The 22,758-nt window shown below is 36.5% G+C and overlaps 1 protein-coding gene across 3 annotated transcripts in view; it reads right to left on the reverse strand.

Annotated features, from left to right (window-relative positions):
* LOC145675969 (uncharacterized) overlaps window positions 1-22,758 on the reverse strand; it is a 617,917-nt gene that overhangs the window by 335,228 nt on the left and 259,931 nt on the right. The gene's annotated exons all lie outside the window — the stretch shown is intronic.

Below are 22,758 nucleotides of genomic sequence, written 5' to 3' on the forward strand. Positions count from 1 at the left end.
GTGATTCCTGATACCAAGATAAGACGAAAAGTATAGACAAATCTGGGTGCATAAATGCTTCTTTTCGGAGTTATAGGCTGCCGAAAACATGAAAAAGGAAATCAACTTTAAAGGTCCATAGCTCCAAAACTATCGGACCTACTGTAGTCGGGTAACTTCACTTAGGAACTAATAAGTACGCTATCCAAAAATCCAAGTGAAGTCTTTACCCGACTACAGTAAGTTCCATAATTTTGGAGCTATGAACCTTTGAAGTTTTTTTTTTTCTTTTTTTTAATTTTTCGGCAGCCTATAACTCCGAAAGGAAGCATTTGCGCACCCAGGTTGGTTTACACTTTTTGTCTTATCTTGGTGTCAGGAATCACTTTCCAAACGTTGTCGGTGTTGTTTTGAAACATCCTGTATATATTATACAAGGGCTTTATCTACAGGGTGCAGCAATGAAACGAGCAATTTGATAACACTCTATATAGCTAGTTATTGCGTCAGAGCTTCTAACGCCACTATTGCCATCTTGCAGCCCTCTACAATTACCGTTTAATTATGATAGGGTCATGGAACGGTGCACAGCGAGCATTTGCTATAAAATCGTATTACAAAAACAAATTATGATGCATGTCCGCGCAGCTTGCACTTCGGAAACGTATCAATATTCCACGCAATGGTAAGATGCAGTCTACTCAGCTAAGATTGCCAAATTACTGGCCGATAAGTATGTTTAACTATATATTTTAAGATCTAAACTACATTTAAAAAGAAAAAAAATCTACTTCGTGAGTTATGACTCCGTGGCGGTAATTTTATTTTTCCGAGTTGGAAACCGAAGTCCATGCCATCAAAACATGAACTATTCCCTGTTCAGCGTAAGCTCTAAACTCCGATAAAAAAAAATATTTGTATCCTTCCGCTTGTCACAAATACGATTGCCTAGTGATGTATCACTCCCACTCCCCATGGAGAGGAGCAAATTATACACGTGCATTTTGACAATACTGTCTCGTGTTGTCCAGATACTTACAGCAGCAGCAGAAAAGAAAGAAAAGAAACTCGAAAGATTAAAAAAAAAAAAAAGTATTTGAATTTCGCTGGTAAACAATTGTTGCTTAGTGAGTAAAGATTTCCCTTGTTGGTGTTTCACCACAACACTCGCGGAACCGAGATTCATGCCAGTCATCTTTCAGACTTTAAAAGTAGAACACCCGTCCACAGTTGAGTTGGCGCCATAATTACTGCGCATGCTTAATGTTTATTTCTATTGTTTCATTAGCCATACTCAATTGTAGTATTATTAGATAATCTGTATTATATTTTTGTCATTTATAATAATATAAATCAGTTTTATATGAAGCTTCATAGTAAAAATAATAATGCAATCACATGAACTATTTTGCGGAGGAGTACAAGCGTCGGTAGGACAACAGCAAATCAGCGAGATTTAGTTTCATGTGGCTTTGTTTATCGCAGTTTAGAGCTTACGCCGAATAATGTTAAGGACACGCATTCTACACTTTCTTCCAGTGTAAAGAGTGTAGGCCTACGCACGCCGGACAGCATTACCAGAACGTGAGGTATTCTACAAAGAAGTCTTATCCAAAAGATTGACGGAGTGTATGCAACAAAATAGAAAATCACCTTCGTGATGTAATTTTAAAATCTCGATGCTTAATTTTAAATTGCGATATGTTGTTATAACATTTTAAATATTCTATTTTTATTTAGTATAAGTTCATCAATAATATTCCTGGTATTTTTTTAACATCTTTATGAATAAACGGTAGAATAAACTAGCCCATTTACTTCCTGCATGTAGTTGGGTCAGTGAATAAAGGATAAAATGAACTACCGCATCTACTTAATGCATGTAATTTGGTCACTGAATAAAGGATAGAATGAATTAGCCCATTTACTTGTTGTACGTATAGTTTGGGCCACTGAATAAAGGACAGGATGAACAAGCCCATTTACTTACTGTATGTAGTTGGGCCATTGAATAAAGGATAGAATGAACTAGCCCATTTACTTACTATATATAATTGGACCAACGAATACAGGGTAGAATGAACTAGCCCATTTACTTACTGCATGTAATTGGGCCAGTGAATAAAGGATAGAATGCAATAACTTATTTACTTAACGCAGTGAAACAGCGCCCACGACATCGGGACACACTTACTGTTAAATGAGGTACTGTACTGTAATATACGGAATAACATTTATTTTTAAATTCAAAAATTCCGAGATACATCTGTTGAGAATCCCTGACTTAATGCATCTAGCTGGGCTACTGACCAAAGTGGGTTTAGAAAAGACTTTAATAGCGGTTCTAAGCTTGCTCCACACTGTTAGTATTATAAACATAGAATGTTAAAAGCCCGGAAAGCATCCTACCTTAACAAAAGGAAAGGGAAGATGAAGAGAAGGAATGATGTCATGTAAAATATTTATTTAAGCATGTATACATTTTCAGAGGTTGTGTGTGTATGTAGACTGTGCATATATACATTTCTGAAGAATACAAATTTACTTTCCCCTTTGACCTTTAGACAGAGTAAACTATATTGTGTCGTGGAACGACCATTTCCAATACTTGTGTGAGGTCGTGGCCGGACCAATTGTAAGCAAAATACTTTAGGAACTGTAATTTTTCTGCAATGCTAATCTATAGGTAGTTTTTTTTCTTCTATACAGTGAAATGGAAAAACAACGGATGAATGACGTGTTTTTAATAAAGTGAAACTGGAAACAGCAGATGTATGATTTTTTTCAATATAGTGGAACAGGAAACAACGGATGTATATGTTGTTTTTTTTTAAAGTGAAACGGGAAACAAGAGTTGTATTATATGTTTTTAATACAGTGAAATGGAAAGCAACGGACGTATGATGTGTTTTTCAATAAAGTGAAACGGGAAACGGATGCACGATGTTTTCTTTTAATAAACAAACTGGAAACAACAAATGTACGATATGTGTTTTTAAATATAGTGGAACAGAAAAACAACGGATGTATGATGTGTTTCTTTAAAGTGAAACGGGAAATAAGAAATGTATATGTTTTTAATACACTGAAACGGAAAGCAACGGATGTATGATGTGTTTTTTTTTTAATACGGTGAAACGGGAAGCAATGAATGTATAATGTGTGTTTTTAAATACAGTGAAAGGAAAACAACAGATGTATTATGTGTGTTTTCAATAAAATGAAACTGGAAATAATAGAAGTATGTGTTTTCTCAATACAGTGAAAGGGAAACAACGGATGTATATGTATTTTTACAATACAATGAAAAAAAACAACATATGTATGTTTTTTTTTTCAATAAAATGAAACAGGAAACAATGGATAATGATGTGTTTAATGAAGTAAAACGGGAAACAACGAATGTATGATGTGTTTTATTCAATACAGTGAAACGGGGAACAACGAATGCACGATGTTTTTTCAATACAGTGAAACAGGAAACAACATATGTACAGTAGAAACTCGATTAACCGTCACTCTCTGGTATCCGTCACTGCTCCGGACAGTACTGTACTTTAAATGTGCCGTAATTGACGCCGTGCGCCGTGCAGAGCACGGAATAAAGTGTAAGCGAAATGGACTGAAATAGTCATGCGTGACTTCCGGTCATGCTACTTTCCACATAAAAACTTGGTACAGTACTGAAACCCTTATGGAGAAAAGCATGGACTTAAAACACTCAAGATGCCAGAAATTAAATTCTAAACTGTTATGAATTATATTCAAGACGAATCTATGTTAGTGTAACATGGAAGGAATACGGTTTATTCTGGTCCTGTTCAATCATTATAAGTATTATTCACTTGTATAAGGTCATTTATTTCTTCCAGAACCTTTTAAATCTACTTACTGTAGAGGGTTTATAACGTTATTTCTGTTATCCGTCTATTCGCTTAACCGTCATGGTCCCGATCCCGAGGGTGACGGTTAATCGAGTTTCTACTGTACTGTTTTTTTTCTAGACCTAAATAAGTTAAACGATAAACTAAATCTCGGCAAACGTCTAAAGAGTGTCACACTAAGTCCTAACAATAAACAACCACGCTAACGAATGTCGCCACCTGCGCTACCACTTGGTACTCAAATGATGTAACCAAGTCATGTATAAATATATTGAATAACTTCATAACCATGGTACGGAGCTCGAAGTGGTGGTTCGTCGGGCTAATTCCCAAAATAAATTAATTATTTAATTTGTTAAATGTAAACATAGCTTTTAATTAAGCATAATTTTAACTTACAGTTTACAGCACGAGGAAGGCTTTGAGGAACCAACTAGTAAAATAAAAGTACAATTTTCCATATTTATAAAACATTAAGGTCGCTGACTTCTACAATGGCAACCAGATTTCCTAATCCGAATATTTTTAAAGTCTTAATGCGCCCCTTTAAAGAATTTTCACTATCATTAGATGTTTGATTTGAACACATGTATGAACACTGATGATACAGGTACGGAGAGAGGCTTTTTGATACGGTTGAGTGCAAGTACTGTATCTCATTCTCTCGAACGAATTTTGGAAATTTTTCTCATAAGGGAGGGAGGAAACGTGGTAAATTATACAATTACATATTTTGCCTGCAACCTTCGCATATAAACGCACGACATTTTATATACAAGGGCTTTCGAAACATAGTATATGAATGTTTCATTCACCTGCACAAATTAACCAAATATCACCCTGGAACAGTGACGAAGTAGAGGAAAGAGTTTTAATGTTTCTTTTGAACCATTATATGAGAGAGAGAGAAAGAAAGAAACAAGGAGAGAGAGAGAGAGAGTAGGGGGAACGAAATTTGATACAGGAAGACCTTTGATGTGCTGAATATAAAATCTCATTCACTTGTAAGGATTTTGGAAATTTCACCCTGAAGCAGTGAGCAAGTAAAGCAAAATTTGACATGTCCACTTTAAACTGTTAGATGTAGAGGCACGGAATTTGATATATGGGAGCTCTCGATATGCTGAGTACGAATAACTCAATAGCATGCACGAATTTTGAAAATTTCTTCTAACGGGGGAATGAAATGAGAGGAATTTTTTACAATTATAAACATAGCACTTTGAAACGAACAGATATAAATGAGCGAAATTTGTACAAAAGAACTTTTTAATTGTTTTTTGTATTGCAAAATTTAGTGCAGAATACTAATGTCTATTCACTTGCACGAATTTTCGAAACCTCGACCTGACGCAATGAAGGAATAAGAGAAATTTTACAAACTATATGGCGAACAAATGATAAATAAAACAGTACTTAAAGAACTGTAACATTCGAAATAAACGGTAACAACAGTAATAGCAAAAGTATAAAACAACAACAAAATAAACAAAACGAAACTTGGCGGCTATCTGACAACACTGTACCCTCGGGAGATGTTTTCGTATAATGCGAGAGAGAGAGTGTGTGTCACAATTTCATGGATGGCGGTTGATGACCAGAACAAACCCCCACTTTCTATTGGATGGTAAAACTGATAGCTTCACGACTCTAAGGTCAAGCTTCACGACTCCGTGCACTCACTGTAACAACTGACACGTGCCTCGCTAAAGATATGGTTAAGATAGCTGCTAAAGAAATAATTCCCACGTTTCTTCTAGAATAAAACTTTTTTTTATTTTTGTTTTTATTACACTTCGCATGTTCAGGAAATTTTGCTGATATAAACTTCTTTTTTAAAGTATTCTGGAAAGAAATAATAACAAAACTGAAAGCTTGTTAATTTCTCTGCATTTCTTTTCTGAAAGGAGATGTGAAGTTTGTGAGAATTCAGTATGAGTATCACTTTCCTACTTGAGATGAAAAATAAATGTATGTCAGTTCTGTTCTCAACAATACCGAGGAAGCTGTCAAATATGAAATGTAGGGTCTGTAAAACAGATAAACATCTTATTTTTTTTCTTAGTGAATAAGAAAAATCTTGTAACGACCTTTTTTTTTTCGAATAAACAAAGTTTCTCTTTTTTCCCTTTTGCTTCAGTAAGAAAATAAGGGTGCTTTTAAGAAACCCTTCAGCTCTTAACATTATTTTTAACTCTTTTAGCGACAATTTGACACGTGTAGAGCTAACAGAAGACGGAACAGGAAGTATATAAAAAGTGTTCTATATTTTCAGCACAAAACATCACCTGTTTTCATTTAAAAAAAGGAAGGAACTAGGTCTTTGAAACGTTGTTATATAGTCTCAATGTATTTAACTGTGTAACCAATACCGTAGCTGCACTGGAATCAGTATTCCAGTGATCACGAACTATAACCAGTATCGGGTCTAGTTCCACGAAAGATGAATGACCCCTCGTATTCACTAGGTGGTGTTGATATTTCGAATACTTCCCTTGAAATCACGAAGTCTATCAGTGACGGGTCTAGTTCAAGGAAAGATAGATGACGATTCATTCTGTAATGCTGGTATTTCGACGTCCACCCAGCGTCACGAGAACAACTGGGGAGCTACTTGAAAGACTGAAGAAGTTGAGACTGAAGCTTGATACTGAATTACTAAAAGATTACTATCTTTCCTCCGCAAGTGTGTTTGCTTTATCTTTTACTAACATACTAGATTATTATTTAAAGAAAAAACACAAGATTGTATTTGTAGTGTTTATGCTTTTCTGAGTGCGAGTGTTATTTCCCTGCCCTTCGAGTTGTTCATGGTGGGATACCATACTTAAAATCGTGTCTTATAAGATTTGTTCCTTCTGGAGAAATGAAACGGCAAACGATGCCATTGCACGAGGCGGGAAAATGCCTAGGGCCGACCCTGATGCCACCCTCTGGATTCCGCATTCTTCAGTGTGTACTGCCAGGTTCAAGAGTAGGCTGTTTATTTTAATCTTGGAAGTCACTGCTGAATAAAATACAGAACTTAATCACCATTGACTAGTGTGAATGAGGAGAACCTCAGGATGGCTCGCCTAAGAAGACTGTTACACCTTTTCGACTGAGTGTCCCGACCAGAAATCAAACCCAGGCCTCTCGTATTAAAGATCCCACTGTTATGCTCTTTTGGCTAAAGCAGACTAATGTTTTATGAAAGAGAATAATTATGGAAGAATTAGTCGATGTGGAAGCAATGGGAGAACCTCGAAAAAATTCCCAGACAGGATGCTATCCAGACCAAACTCCCATGACCTGGGATTGAACTAGTCACTTCTTGCACCAGAGTTGAGCACTCTATCTCTAAGCCAGCGCGTTCTCCAGGACGAACAGTCATCTTATGAGACTTCCGACACTTATATAAGCACAGTTTCGAACACTAAAGATGAATTTAGACTATATATCATGAATGCAAATAGTGAGCGGTGATAATGTTGCCTGGATACAAAAATTATTATAGATGACCCAAATTTGGTGCTTATTGGTAGTAGTTAGCGACAAGATGAGCCGAAGTTCCCTCCAGTGTTTATTCCAGACATGTTTTTGGGGGGCACTGCCCCTCGGAGCTCTGAAGCACCCCCCGAACGAGACCAAAATAATACGTCTATAATATAATAATAAATAAAATAGTACCAGTAGTAGCCCCCGGGACACTTTTTCTGAAAGAACGACTGGCTCCCCCTTGTTTACGCCCCTGCTAATAGATGGTCTCACGGTGCCACTAAAGTTGTCAAGTGATCGGTACTGATCGATATATATATATATATATATATATATATATATATATATATATATGTTTAAAATACAATAATTTTTCATTTCTTTTGAGGGCCACGAGCGGGTGCTGGTATTTTTTTCTGAGTTGGCAACCCTAGGTTCAACCATTATGCATCAAAGGGTTAAGCGTTTAGATTTCATGTCGCATACAGAGTGGTAGGTGAAGTAATTTTTTAAAAAAATCAACTATTTCACTGAAGTCAATCTTAAAAAGCAGCTTTATACAGGACGTGCTTCATATGACACACTTCAGTGCAATGAATTTTTCATGTACTTTTATGTATAATGACTTCCCATTTAGAATATATGAAGGAACAGCTACCGTCTGCTAAATTAGTGACACTTTGCATTTGTAAGGACTTCTAAGAACACTTAATAGCTATAAAAAAAAAAAAAAGTTGGTAGCCAGCTGGTTTGACGTGTGAGTGGGGGAGTTTCTGAAGATCTGCAGCAGGTGGCGTATTTTCAGTTTATGAATGTAAAAGAAGAATCTGTGCGATGGTGGAAGGGAAAGGGGAGGTACTAAATGATGCATCAAAAAAGGGGAAGCAACAAACGATGCCGATTCACCGGAACTGACGTTACAGTACTACGCAATTTGCCCCCCCCCCCTCCTCCCTCAAGTCCATTTCTTTCGTTGCACCCACAATATCAATAAGTTAATATCAATAATAAAAAGGTCGAAGAACTGTTGTGTCTCCGGATTCTGAGAGGAAAGAGTGTAACACCACTGCTGCTTGCTTACTGGATGTGTATGTATACTGTGACCCAAATTTCGTTTTCTTGATTGAATCATGAACACAGTTACACATGACTGGCTTCTCCGTTTTCATTCACAAGGTTTCAAATTTGCTTTCTTGGGATTACGCTCATTATCGTGTTATCTTAAACATAAATTCAAATACTATCTCGGATATTCAAGATAGATGCCGCTATTATATTCTTTTCTCTCTCTCTCTCTCTCTCTCTCTCTTTTACAAGAAAACTTTCTGTGCTTCCTTTCCAGTTAATCATTTATTCAATTCCCTTGCGAAATTTTAGTGATAAAACTTCTTTTCCCACGCTCCAGATCTTTTCCCTTCAGAGCGAGGAAGATCAAAATGATGGAAACGTGAAACCTTTCATAGTGTTATAAAAATATCTGTTCACGAGATTGGAATCAGTATGGGCATATTTATTTCTTCTTCTTCTTCTTCTTCTCTCTCTCTCTCTCTCTCTCTCCTCTTTTGAGGGCTAAGAAGGATCTTGTGTTTTCGAGTGCAAAAAAAAAAAAAAAAAAAAAATGAGAAAATTGTTAGCTTCCGTTTGGAAAACCGAACTCTTGAGTGTATCATTCCCTATGCACTTATAAACCCGAGACTTTAGTGATATACAGTAACATCTTGCACAAATTATTACACATATTCAGGAAAATCTTTAACTTATGCCTACAAGGCATAATAACATGTGATACATGAAACTAAACGATTTCGTTTTTCATTCACAGTCACGAAACACGTGCGTATTATTAGTAGTGGTGGGCACAAAACCGGTTTTTCGGTTTAGAAAAAAAGAAACTGGTTTTTGAAAAATTTCGAAAAACCGGTTTCGATTTTCTCAAAAAACGATTCGGTTTTTCACCGAAACCGGTTTGTTTTCTTCAAAACCGGTTTGGTTTTTCATCGAATCCGGTTCGGTTTTTCACCGGATCCGGTTTTCTTAAATCGGTTCCGGTTTTTTTCAAAATCTGTTCTATTTCATACCAGAATAGTGTTTCGTTGTTCTCCGGAAACCGAATCTGTTTCCACAGAAATAGATTTATGTCTCTTCCAAAAGTTTTCACCGAAACCGATTTCAGTGAAAACCGGTTTTTTTAGAAAACCGAAACTGGTTTCGGTCAAAACCGAACCGGTTTTGGAGAAGACCGAAATGCCGGTTTTTCGGGTTTCGTTTTTCTAGAAACCGGTTTCCAGTTTTATAAAACCGGTTTTGCCCATCCCTAATTATTAGCCAAATTTGGGTAAGTGGGACCTGGATAACTGAGAAACCTATCTTACGAGAATCTTGTTTCTTTAGCATTATCTCTGTAAGACATCGGCTACATCAACATGCTAAGAAAGAAACTCGATATAAGTGGGATAAAGTTAGTGATTACTTGCGATTCCACTACAGACAATATATGTTTGAAATATTTTTTTCGGTTCTTTACTTTATAAAGATTTCTTTTTATAGTTTTTAAATTTATTACCATCCTAAATTTCTGTAATGAACATTCAATTCAAATACGTACATTGTAAGCAGATTTCGAATCAAGTGATTCTGCAAGGTATTCCTGTAAAACAAAGAAATCAAGTGAAGCTTGTATGTTTTTTAAAGATCTTAACACCACCATTTTAACTTTTAAATGTTACGAGATGGAAGCAGTAGCGAAGTAAGAAACAGCTGACACAGCAGCAGCTGAAAAGAAAATTAATATATATATATATATATCGGGATCTTTCATTACATAAATGAGAAGAAAAAATCTCAGAGAATGAAAGAAAAACAAAATTTATTCTCTCAAAATGAAATCAAAAGCACTGTGTAAAGAGAAAGAAAAGATAAAGTAGAGCCTAGATGGCGCGCATGTTTAGTAATTACTAAGATGGCGTGTCTAATTGGATTTCCGCATTTTTCTCATTTGTCAACATGTTTTCAAGATTCGTTTCGTCGCACGAGGCTAAAAAGATAAAAAAGAATGTAACTTTAACGGTTTGTAGGAGGCGGGGGGGGGGTCAGACAGAAAAAAACTTCGTTTTCATACGTCGTTTTTTTTTAAAAAAAAAAAGAAGAAGAAGAAGTGCCAGCCAAAATTAGAACGTTTCACTCCTCCACACCAGGTATTTTAAAACTCAGTTCAAATTCTTAAAAGAAATTACTAAAACCTGCACTGCACTGATGCGTCTTGATATAATTTACGAATAATGTAAATAATTGAGGGGTCTAGTGAGAGAGGAAGTTATACCACAAATCTTGAAAATTTTATTTTTTGCTATTTCTAATTTTCTACGGTAATGTGTCATGTAACATGTGAACTACAATCATGTGACATAGCTCCCGCGTTTTCTGCAGCAGATATTCGAAGTTCATGAGTACGTCCTCAGCAGCATTTTGAGTGAAAAAAGGAGCTATACCACTTACCGATGGTGTCTGGTATGATAGTAGAGGACGTACCAACAGTTGAACAGTAAAATAGTACAGAACTATGTTGCAATATCCGGAGCTAAAGATATGCCACATTGACTTGATCCCTAGTCTTCCGTTGCAAGCCCTGCTATCAGCTGAAGGAATTCCACTCGCTTTCTCTCGCTTAGCAATAGCTGAACCTTTATTGGCTCAACGCGTGGGTGTGTGAGGGTGTGAGCTTTAGTTCGCATTTTTGCCACGGCTCAAGACATTTTGGCAGCACAATAGCTTTCATATCATGAAAATAAACTACTGTGAAATTTGATATAACACTACCAGGCATACTTTTCTTTAAATACACCAATTTTGACATGGAACTGTTCAAGAAGATGCCATTTCGTTGCTCCAAAACCAGAAGAGATCTCGTGACTGATTATCTTTCGCTGTAGATGATTGATTCCCTTGAGTTATCATTTACAGTTGTTCAGGAATCAGGAGTTTGATTTCTGGGCTTTCGGCATATATGGCCATGTTAGCCCGTCACACATACGTATGAGGAATTACATCCCTCGGCGATCACACTATTCCAGGAAAGGGAAGGAAGAAGGAAACGGTATCGGATTATCATCAGATACCATCCCGGCATTTACCTCGTATGAATCAGGAAAACCAGGAAAAACCTCACTCAGGATGGCTGGTATGAAAAAGCTGTTAAGGAGCCCATACACGCAGAGACATGCATCAAGAAATCTTCCAACAAGCATGGAAAATGATAAAAACCACAGGCAAATTGATCGTGTATGGCCTCGTTCATGCATATTGAAAGTTTTCAAAATCTTTTGTAATCATGCTTGATGTTTTTGCCGTTCCTTATGCACGTTAACCATGTATGTGCTCGTTCATGTAAGTTGATTGTTTTATATTTAGGTCCGCCAATCACGACAGCGGAAGAAATCAGGTGACTCTTTTCTCCGATTCATTCTTCTAGTAAGTTGGACAGCAAGTTGGTACGTGTGTGGGCAAAAAATTCTTGTAACATGCATGATGAGACAAATCTTTCATGCAAGTTGGTCATGCAAGTCTGTGCGTCTATGGCCCCCCTTTACACATTTTCGACCGAGTGCCCCCACCGGAATTCACAGTTGTTCAACATTATTTGCATCTTGTAATGACCTTAAACTTGAATGTTTGTAAATGATGTCAAAATGAGTTTCGAAAACACACCAAATTATAGTTTTTTTTTTTTTCGGTTTTGTGAACAGAATCGGTACGTCGAAATGAATTTATGAATTTCGTGTCTCTTTTCGATGATCAAACAATCAAAACGTTCAGTTAGGTCCTAGAACCGAAACGTAAAATATTTTCAGCTTCGTTACCATTAGAAACTCTGGTTTACAATATTGTAGATGGCTTACAATTCTTCAGAGATCTCGTTGTCTGGTTTGCCTTTTGCGATAATAGCTATGGGCGTGGTTGCACGATAAAAAGAAAAGTGAATGAATGAGAAAAAACTGAAGCTGATAAGAAGAGAAGTCAAGCTTTGAACAAGACTTCAAAGGAAAGCCTTTTGCACATTAAAAAAAAAAAAAAAAAAGAAAGAAAGAAAGAAAAAAAAACTACTTTTTACATCGTATTCAGATAAACGTTCCATCACCAACGATGGAAAGTAAACGGTTCGTTTCTCTCTCTTCTGGTCTTCAGATCAGCAAATAAATCTTGTAGTTTTCTACGTGTTTACGTTTCCAGATACGTAAAAGCTTCCATGTGCGATATGCAATGATAATTTAGATAAGATTTCCCCCTCACCGCGGATACTTTCAACACAAAATGGATGAAAATACGTGGGTCGTTCAATATGTAAGTTGAATGTATAGGTGGGTCCTTCCTCACTTCTCTACGTAATTCCTATTGAGATCAAGGCATTTGTCCAAACCCTTTGCAAAAAATCACAGCCCTGGCTATTTAGCACTGTCCTCACATTCCGCTTCACCAGTTGACAGGACACCAAGTCGCTTATGTCGAACTTGAAATCACCTTCAGGCAAACGCAATTCGACTTAAGTGACCTGGTCTTTTCTTCTTCACGATAACAACCACCCCCACTCAACATGCAAACAAGATACAAAAATGAAGATTTAAGGTGGGAATGGCTGCCCCACTCTCTATATAGTCTTAATTTAGCGCCGAGTTACTTCCATCTTTTTTCCGGTGTTAAAGTCTGTATTGCAAGGCAGGCCCGTAGCCAGCCCAAAATCTTAGGGGGGCCCGGCTGAAGTTAGGGGGGGCCGATCCAACCATATGATAGATCATCACCATATTATAGTTCTTTTGCAAGCCTACTGTAAAACTTTTAGGGGCCAGCAAAAATTTAGGGGGGCCCGGTCCCCCTAGACCTCCCTGATACGGGCCTGTTGCAAGGTGAACGCTTCGAAACAGATGAAGAACTGAAGGGAGATGTGAGGAGACTAATAAATAGTCAGAGCCCCCCCCTTTTTTCAAAGGGTGTGGACAAATTGGTGCAACATACTGGAGAGCTGAAGAAGGACCCACCTAGATGTACACTGATGTCCAAAATTATTGTCGCATGTCTATAAGTATGTTGTTGTAGGAATATAATTTGATAACGAATTTGTCCGGTATTTCTTATAATGTTGGTATGCGTATAATCGGCAAAGACATGTATGTGGAAAATTTCATGTCAAAAGAGCAGTAAATAAGAACAATAAAACGAAAATAAAACTTTCTAGTCCATTTAGCAACATTTCGTTTTACTCATTCTAATTTTCGTATGAAATTCTTCGTACTCATTCTAATTCTTTTCCTATGAAATTAACAACAAACATACATTTCCCGATTATACACATAGTAACAGTATTAAAAGTACCCTGCAGAATCATAATCAAATTATATTTCCACAACAAGACAGTTATAGATATGCGACAATCATTTTGGACATGAGTGTACATCTTAGAGATACACGGTGTACATATATTGAACGAGCCACGTTCTGCAGAAACGTTGGATACTCAAGTTGAGGACGATCCGAGACACGCTCCGAGGAGGGGGAGATTTCGCAGTTCCGGAGTGACTTAACACATAATATTCCATTACAGATAATGTTCCATCCAAATCCAACGAACTTCCGTAACGATAAAAATGCATGTACAGTACGTACTTCTTTTAACTCCAAAAATTTGCAGAACGCGTTTGTTTTCATTAGCATATACACAAGACTCTTCTCACACGTACGCTTAATGTTAATTTATGGACGGTGGGAAGAGCCTCTGGATAGCCAATTATTCTATGTTTGAGTTTTCCAGCTGTGTTCATTAGCCAAAGAGAAAGTTATGATTTGTTCTTCTCAGCAGGGAAGCGCAATACATCAATTACACGATAAAGGCAGTAGCTGTGTGTATACCGTTTACATTGCTTTCACCAATGAAAACTAGTTTGTTTTGTGATTCTCAAAACACATACTTGATTTTCACTTTCGGGGAATCGTACGAAGTGAAAAAAAAAATTAAGTAATTTCAGTCATGAGACGAGACCGTAAATCTTGTAGGGTCTCGTCTCGAAAAGCTTTTTCTCGTCTCGTTTTGTAAATCTTTGTACAAAATTTAGGATCCGATCTTTTTCTGAATTTTACCTAGAAGCAGGGGCGGCTTTAGGATTATAATTTTGGGTAGGCCCGCTCCCTCGCTTATGGATACTAAAACTGGCTTATGGGGCCGTTGCCACAGCAACCACTGTTGCCATAACAACGAATCCTGTCGCTGCGCGTCAATCTACAACTGATTGAGAAAAAAAAAAATCTGCAACAAAGGTGATGCACAGAAATAAGTCGTGAGTGGGAACCCTTCACCCCTGGTGGGGATGTTCATGAAGCTATCAGCTTATGCCTAATTACATTGGAATATAATTTCCATTTCTTAATTTCGAACATACTAGGTTCGATCGAAACGAGAAAACTTTTTTTTTTCGGACTTCTAAAGAAAATAAAGTAAAATAAATAAATACATGACCGTGTTTATTACATATAGAATTCCCAGTCACGACCCCCCTTCCAGTTTTATTAAAAAAAATAGAAGAAGAAGATGAAGAAAAGAAAGAAGATAGAAGAGGAAAGATGTAAAGTAAGAAGGTGATAAAGGGAAAACTGTTACTAGATATTTTAAGGAATATGGTAAAGGAAAGCGAATAATTATCTAATTGTGATCATTTCCAATAGCTATTAGTTGAATATCTGGTATTAACGTGATCAACGGTAGACACATGTTAACCCATACATCCCCGATCTAGATCCATTTAACCCTAACTACCAAATTATCCCGATCTAGATCTGAGATAGATGAGAAAGTTTAAGTTTACAGTTTATTCAATATTTCCAGAAGTTCTAGACTAATATCCAATATTTGAAAAATAAAAGACGAAGTTGATGGCATGTTAGAATCGACCACAAAGGAAAAAAAAAAAATTCAGAGTATTACATATTCGTAGAAAATTTTGACTCTCACAGTTCTCCCATGCTGATCATTCGTTCAGGCTACTTCAGTCCTTTTTACTTCCTTCATAGAGCCAACTTAAGTTAGTATTAACTTTCAATGAGTTTAATTGATAACTACCATTAATTATAATAAATCACACATATATGTCAAAATAATGGATGCACTTAATACTAAACCTACATTTCACTCACACACACATTCATACAGGACTATGTATACTTCGGGTTGTATTTAGTTAAATTAAACTAACCTAACTACATTACTATATACATTTATTACATTTCAATAAAAGCAAAATTAGTTGGACATAACAGGGAAAAAATTTAATACATGGAAAGAATGTTTCATTAACATGCATAGAAATTCGCTAATTTTATCAAGACCAAATAACACATTTCTCTTCCTATATATATATTAAAAGTTGAATTACATAAAAGAGGATTTGACAAAAAAAAAAATGAAAGACAAAAATAAAAAAAATTCAAAGATCAATACATTTAGGATTCAATGTAATGAATATATATATATATCGTTGCGGAAAAAGAAAGAAAAAATAAATAAAAAAAATATATATATATATATAATTGGTTAATCATTCTTAAAAAAAAAACACTTTAGTAACATTTTATTAGGTCTCTGTCCCAAGAGGAGACATTTCGACGATTTTATGAGTCTTTGTTCTCACATCGATAATAGCTCCTTTTTCCAACTCTCTTTTCGCACTGTGGTTTGTGTCCATGAGAGTGTTTAATTGTTTTTGTTTTAGCTATAGACAAATAGTCGCTTCATATCACATATATATTTATATTTCTCATTTCGTCACTCGACGCACTCAATATAAAATTTCAAAGTTTGTCAATATTAAGGAAAACTTATCAAATCCAGTCACAGATATTGGGAACATATTTCCATATTCCGGTATTCGCATTAACTTATTAAACAGATTTTAGTTCGTTGAATTTAAGATCACTAAATTTTTCCCTAGTATAGATCTTGTAGTCAAAAATTCTAGATACTGAATAGTTTGGTGTCCGATCGTAGGGGAAGGATTTGTTTCAGAGTCTACTGATAGAAGATTCGTTGGTGGGGCACACTGTTTCGTAGGTTATTAATTTCACTTTGATCTTGCGAATAAATTTGGATGAGGATTAGGGTTATTTTACTTATCTTACGACCTGCTACTCGTTTTACTTACATGCGGTATTTAACATTATATTCAACTTTAATAGTTACAGACATCAGTAACCACTCAACAAAATGTAATTTATTACAATATACGCGGTAACACTATATGTCACAAATAGTTGGTAACGGTCGGGTGTCAAAAACCTATGGCAACCTAACAAGACCAGGGTAAATATCGAGCCCATTACATACATACTCGTATATATATATATATGTATTCATATTAATCAATACAATAAATTTCACTTTAATATCTATCTTAATATTTCATCGACGTTTAAATTCTACATCACCGTTCATATTCGACAAGTATTCATATTTTATAAATATTTATATTTATTTGGCTCAAAGACAAAACAAAAACCCTGACTATCAACATTCACCTTTTTCCTTCATAAGGTTGCAACATTGTATTTCATATGAATAAACCCGATAATCAATAATCATTTTCAGTTTACTAAAGATCCGCGTAGATATACAAAAAAAATAGTTGGTGTTATTTAATGACATAAGAGGTGGAAATGCAACAAAATGAGCAGGCACGTAACTTTTAAAACTATGTAAGTACATATATATATGTATATACAAAAAAAAAAAATCAATGTTATTCGAAACTAGTGGGCCCAAACTACTAATACATACACACTATATGACCAATCAATAGAAATAAAAACCAGTAATCAGTTGTCAATGGATATAATTTGTATGATCCATGAATAACGAATGTTTCTAGGAATCCGAAAGCATAGTGTACCTTCCCATCAATTTCTCCAGTGGTGGATTGAATATCGCGAAAATGGTCCCGAGATGTGCTGAAATACCTCCACGAATTGCATCCCTCGATGTCTCAGTTAGTACATACGATCGAAATAAGTGATATGGAATATTGTACATTTTCATGAGTTTCAGAAATCAGGGGGGGGGGCAAGGTTGAAAAATTTAAAAAAAAAAAAATCTCTAAGTAATGAAGACAGAGAGAGATAGAGAAGAAGGAAGACGAAGAATAGTGGCGCCAAAGACTTAAGTGAGAAATAATTAACGCTACAAAGTTAGAAGTCGAATTTCTATCTCGACAAATCCATAGCCAAAATATTCTTAACATGCCAAAAGGGTTGTCTACTCAAATACGTAGACTCAAGGAACGCCCTGCTGCCAAGGATGCAAGTTCTGTGTCCATCAGATCCCAATCCCACAAGAGTTTGGTTGTAAGATTGAAATCCGATCCCCGTATCCGGCCCAAACCAGCAGGTTCCCGGAAATCGTCCGGAAGGTTAGAGAAGGCGCTAATTTAGAATTTCAAGAAAAGAAAAAAAAATCATCCGACCTCTTGGAAACTAGAAGATTCCAGAATAGGGATGAAATTAGAGTAATAGCTAAGGTATCCCTAATTAGTAATTCGCCAAAATTAAAAAAAAATTAAATAAATAAACTGAATTTTGGATCGGTGATTTCAATTACCGAAACATCACCGATGGCTACCCAGCGCAGACATGCCACCGTCTGGGACGTCGTTAATTTCCCTCATCTAATTAAACTAAGAAAAGACATGAAAAATACTTAAGGGGACTAGGGGTCGACGTCCGGGTACGCTAAATTTAGTAGCAGTTAATTTAATCGGATAGTCCGAACTGAGTTATATGAACACTGCACCATAAATAAATAAGGTAAGCAACAAAAAAAAAATCTCGGAGAGGCTATGAATGTTAAAGGTACAACTGACCGAAACCTGTACTTTTCGATGATCACAGGAAATAGCAGTTGGTTTCTTAATTATCATTTCTGTCAACCTTTAGAAGTAATTCCCATATGATACTACTCTATCTATTGAAAGGCTTAAGATCTGGGGCTGTTGTTAGGAGGTACATAAATGCAAAGTAACACACAATTCCCAACTATAATTTACTATCCAAGTAGCAAACTCGGTTGGATGAATGCACTGGTGTGGAAGTCAAAACGCGAGAGATTTTTTTTTTCTTTCTTTCTTCGTAAACATATTCATATTTTCACTATATAAAATTCACTAGGCCTATCCATTTAAATATAGGGGTCATCATTTCATTCATATTATATATCATATTATTATTAACATATCATTACATTCATTCATTATCTACTAATTTTCGCACGAAGTAATATTTTATAAACACCCTATTTCGTACATTTTACACGCAGGCCATACACATATTTACGTTACGCAGTAATAAATATATATATATATATAACTATCACAATCTATCACGCTCAAACCACCACACGATAACATTCATCGAACCACGTACTCTTTATTTCGAAGCACCCAAATTGTATTTACCTTGCAGGTTTAAAAAAAAATCATACATGTATTTACGGAAAGTTAAATCGTCAATGATTAATCTATTTCTGATTTGTTGATAAAACTGAAGCAACAATGGAATTTTTTACAGCCACGGGAGAGAAAAAGAATTTAATACTACATTTTTAAACAAACAGTAACAGCATATGGGTTTTACTTCTATTAAGAAAATAGGTGTTCTTTATTTCAGCGGATTATTCATTTACTATTGGACCTAGCAAGCTGAACTTTTCAGTACAGTAAGATCTCATGCTATTTTATGCGAAGGTATACTCATCCGAACCGAAAACCATGTCCACGGGAAGTAATTTGAGAATAAATGGCCAAAATCAAACAATCTAGATCACTAAGTTATGCGATGTCGTACTGTCAACAAACAATTGACTACCGAAAACCGACGCTATGGCGCTGTAGTGGAGGCATAATTTACCGTGTACTGAAATATATACTTGTACTCATTAATCAGAAATTTAATATTTACTCTGGTTTATTTATGTTAGAAAAATGGTACTAAATTAAAGCATATTTATACACTGTCCAAATCGAAAATTCACACACTCACACAAACCTACTAACTACATACACCACTGTTAGTATTATACATAAAGACAACTAACTAAACTAAACATGCACCATTTAGTTACATGCACGTTGACGAAAATAACCTAACACATTAGATTTAAAATACATTACTCCCTCGTCGATATATACAGTCGGCTCTATTTAATTTAAAGGGGGTCAAAAATGAGAAAGGTAACACTAGGTCTAATTGACCTGACCAATTGTTTACATAATGATTGCCAAAAATTGATGCCCGGGGGGCACCTTAACGAGGTTTATGGAGGGACCCTTCCCCTGAAAGGGGAAAAGGCCCTAAAACGAACAATAACTAACCCATTCCCCCGCTAGAACTGGTTCAATTTGGAAAAGGGGATAGGAGCCCTTTTAAGCTAACTTAAGCTGCCATTATTATTATTCACTTTACAACTATCAAACCTACGTACATGCGATTACTGAATAAATAATAGAAAGTCACATTTACTTAATACACGAACAACATGCACCAAACAGGTCGTAATTTCCCTAATCCCTACTTGAGTTTGAAATAAAAAAAAAGTAAAGTCACTCTTTCACTGTTGTCTATTCTCGATAGGCAGCAAACATGGCTTCCTAGTAAACAGAACTGGAATTTGTTATTTCACTGAATTGCAGCTTCTTTACCAAAATTTGCGGATTTTTCGGGCTCCTATTCTGTTGTAAGTCTTTAACTATTGGATTACATTATATGTTACCTTAGTTGTCCTTGTAAATTGGAATTCTTCCCGAAAAATATGTAGCACAAAATTCACAAGCTGCTCCTTGTAGGGTGTCGTCGATTGTTCTGATAACATTGCGCCGAAAAAGCCAGAGGTAAGAGAATTCCTCCAATCAGAAAGAAAACTTTAGCCGCGGAAATTACAAAGCGAATGGAAATTTGGCAAATCCAGATATAACCGGATCTGAAAGTGACTATGGACTAGTGAGAGGGGGTGAGGGAAAGATTAGGTACCTGGCCAAAATCTACATTGGTCTGAAATTAAGGAAATTTATATCCAATAACGGAACTATGTTCCGGTATGACGTCAGAATGGTAAACCTTGTAACTATTCAAGTTATATATCCGTAAATGGGATTTACACTCAATCAAAATATAAATAAATATATTATACAGTGGGAATATGGTTACTAACAAAACCTTTGGGTTTATTATATTTAATTCGAAGTAAAGAGAGTAAGTAAATTGTGTAACTAAACCGAAATTGAATTAAAAAAAAAATTACTAGGTACAGGGTGCGTAAAAAAAAAATTGCCATTACTTTCAACTGTAATGGTACATTACAGTTTTCCCCGGCCCATTAACAAAATTTTGTTAGAATAACAAAATTTTGCTAATTGGGAATACTAACTACTGATGCTTGTTAAATTAACACACTCATTCATCTCATTCAAACATTACCAGTCACACTAGGACAGTATATTATATCTACTTGGGGTATTGCGCAAGTAGTTCACTACGTTTATCTTCTGTACAATTGAAAATCTTTAAATTTCGAAAATTGTGAGTTCCGATACTTTTTTTTTTTTTTTTCAGTAGTGTTCATATAGCAATAGAACGGACAGAAGTTCTAACTGTGACATCAACAGAGACAACTCGTGAGGCTTCACTCGCCGACTAGCATATCAGATGACATTAGGCCGCAGTTTCCCGTCTATCACTGCCATTTAATATTGTTCTAGGCTCACCGTTACCACGCACTTGCGAAGGGACTGAATTCTGGGGTCGATTTACATTATTGTTACTATTATTCTGACTATTACCGTTCTCCCTTCTTCCGTACGCCCTGTTAAAATTCCTCCTGGTGTTATCGCCCCTACCCGGGTTCGATTCCATGTTGGTACGGTCATAGGGACGATAGCTCCGGCGATTGTTAAACATGGGCCGATTCCTAAATAGTCGCCGGCCATTATTGTTGTTTTCTGAGCCATACCCACTAGGATAACGAGATCCAGCTTGGGTATAACTCAGGAAATCTGTCTGGCAACTTGCCGTTACCTTCGTCTTCGTCGGTTTTAGAATTTTTGCCTGTCGGGCGAAGTATCGTTTTGGTGGACCACCAACTTCCTTACCGCACAAGGCAGCTAAACGTGAGGTGACTTCTCGCACCGTTTGGCACAAGTGGGACGCTATGGCCCGGGACTCATCGGGTGGAAGAGCGTTAACTATAATATCTACCAGTTCGGCCTGAGAGGGATGTTCAGCTATCTGATAATATAGTTCGATAATTTTCCAAGCATAGTCCAAGAGGGACCCATACTTGGAGCGATCATACCGGAGTGATTGTAAGTTTCTCTTTTGGAGCCGTTCGATGTGCTCATTACAATATTCTTCTTTAAAAAGAATCAAAAAATCACTAAACGTTCGGATTTGGTATTTAACCGAAGCAAACCATGCGCCCGAAGCGGCGATCAAACATTTTTCAACTATCTGCAGGCGTTCCCCATCAGTAAGTTTATACATGTCTAAATATTGCTGCAGTCTCCGCAGGAAAACTCGAGGTAACCCGTTAGTAATGTTCCCATCGAAAGTGGGAAAACGTTCAATATCCCGGAGGGAAACTTTAGAGCTCATACTATACGGGGCAGGAAAATAATCCAGTGGAATCAACGCGTTATCCTGAGCAGTTGGGGTTGTCACCGGATTTGCCACCGACGGAGTGGTCACTGAACTGAACGCTCCCATATGACCAAGAGAGGTTTTGTAATTTGTGTTGACCATGTAAGGTTCAAACTTAGGACCCACCACGGTAGTAACCGACGGTCCGGCACATCGCCTTTCCCCTCCTGGCAGCACGCTGTAAGATTGTACCATTCCAAAAGTAGAGTGAGCATTTACGCTAGTGACTGTTGTAGTCACAACACTCGACTGCATCGGTACATCGAAATTACTCAACCATGATTTCGAGGTTGGCTGATGCGGGGGGCAATACATTGCTGTGTCCCGTGCATCAGGCAACACTTGACTCTTACCCGGGAGGACGTTACTTGTTTCTGGGAAAATTTTCCCTGGAGAATCGCCATCAGGAAAAGGATAGGAGATATCAGACTTGGCGATTTGCAATTTAGTAATATTCCCCTTAATACTGTCTACTTCGGTTTGAATTCGACTAATTCTTTGGTCAACCGACTCTAGTTTAGATTCTATTGATAGGTCGGATACTACAACATTCAATCTACTTATTTCAGCCTGCTGCTGTTCAACCTTTCGTTCGATGTCACCAAATCTTTTGTTTGTACCCTCAAACCTTACATCTATTTCGTTTAGTTTCTCATTTGTTTCGTCTCTGAGCTGCTCGGTAGACTGTTGGGCCTGGTATCTA

Source organism: Thermobia domestica, chromosome 18, assembly GCF_964235325.1.
Source record: "Thermobia domestica chromosome 18, izTheDome1.hap1.1, whole genome shotgun sequence".
Lineage (NCBI taxonomy): Eukaryota > Metazoa > Arthropoda > Insecta > Zygentoma > Lepismatidae > Thermobia > Thermobia domestica.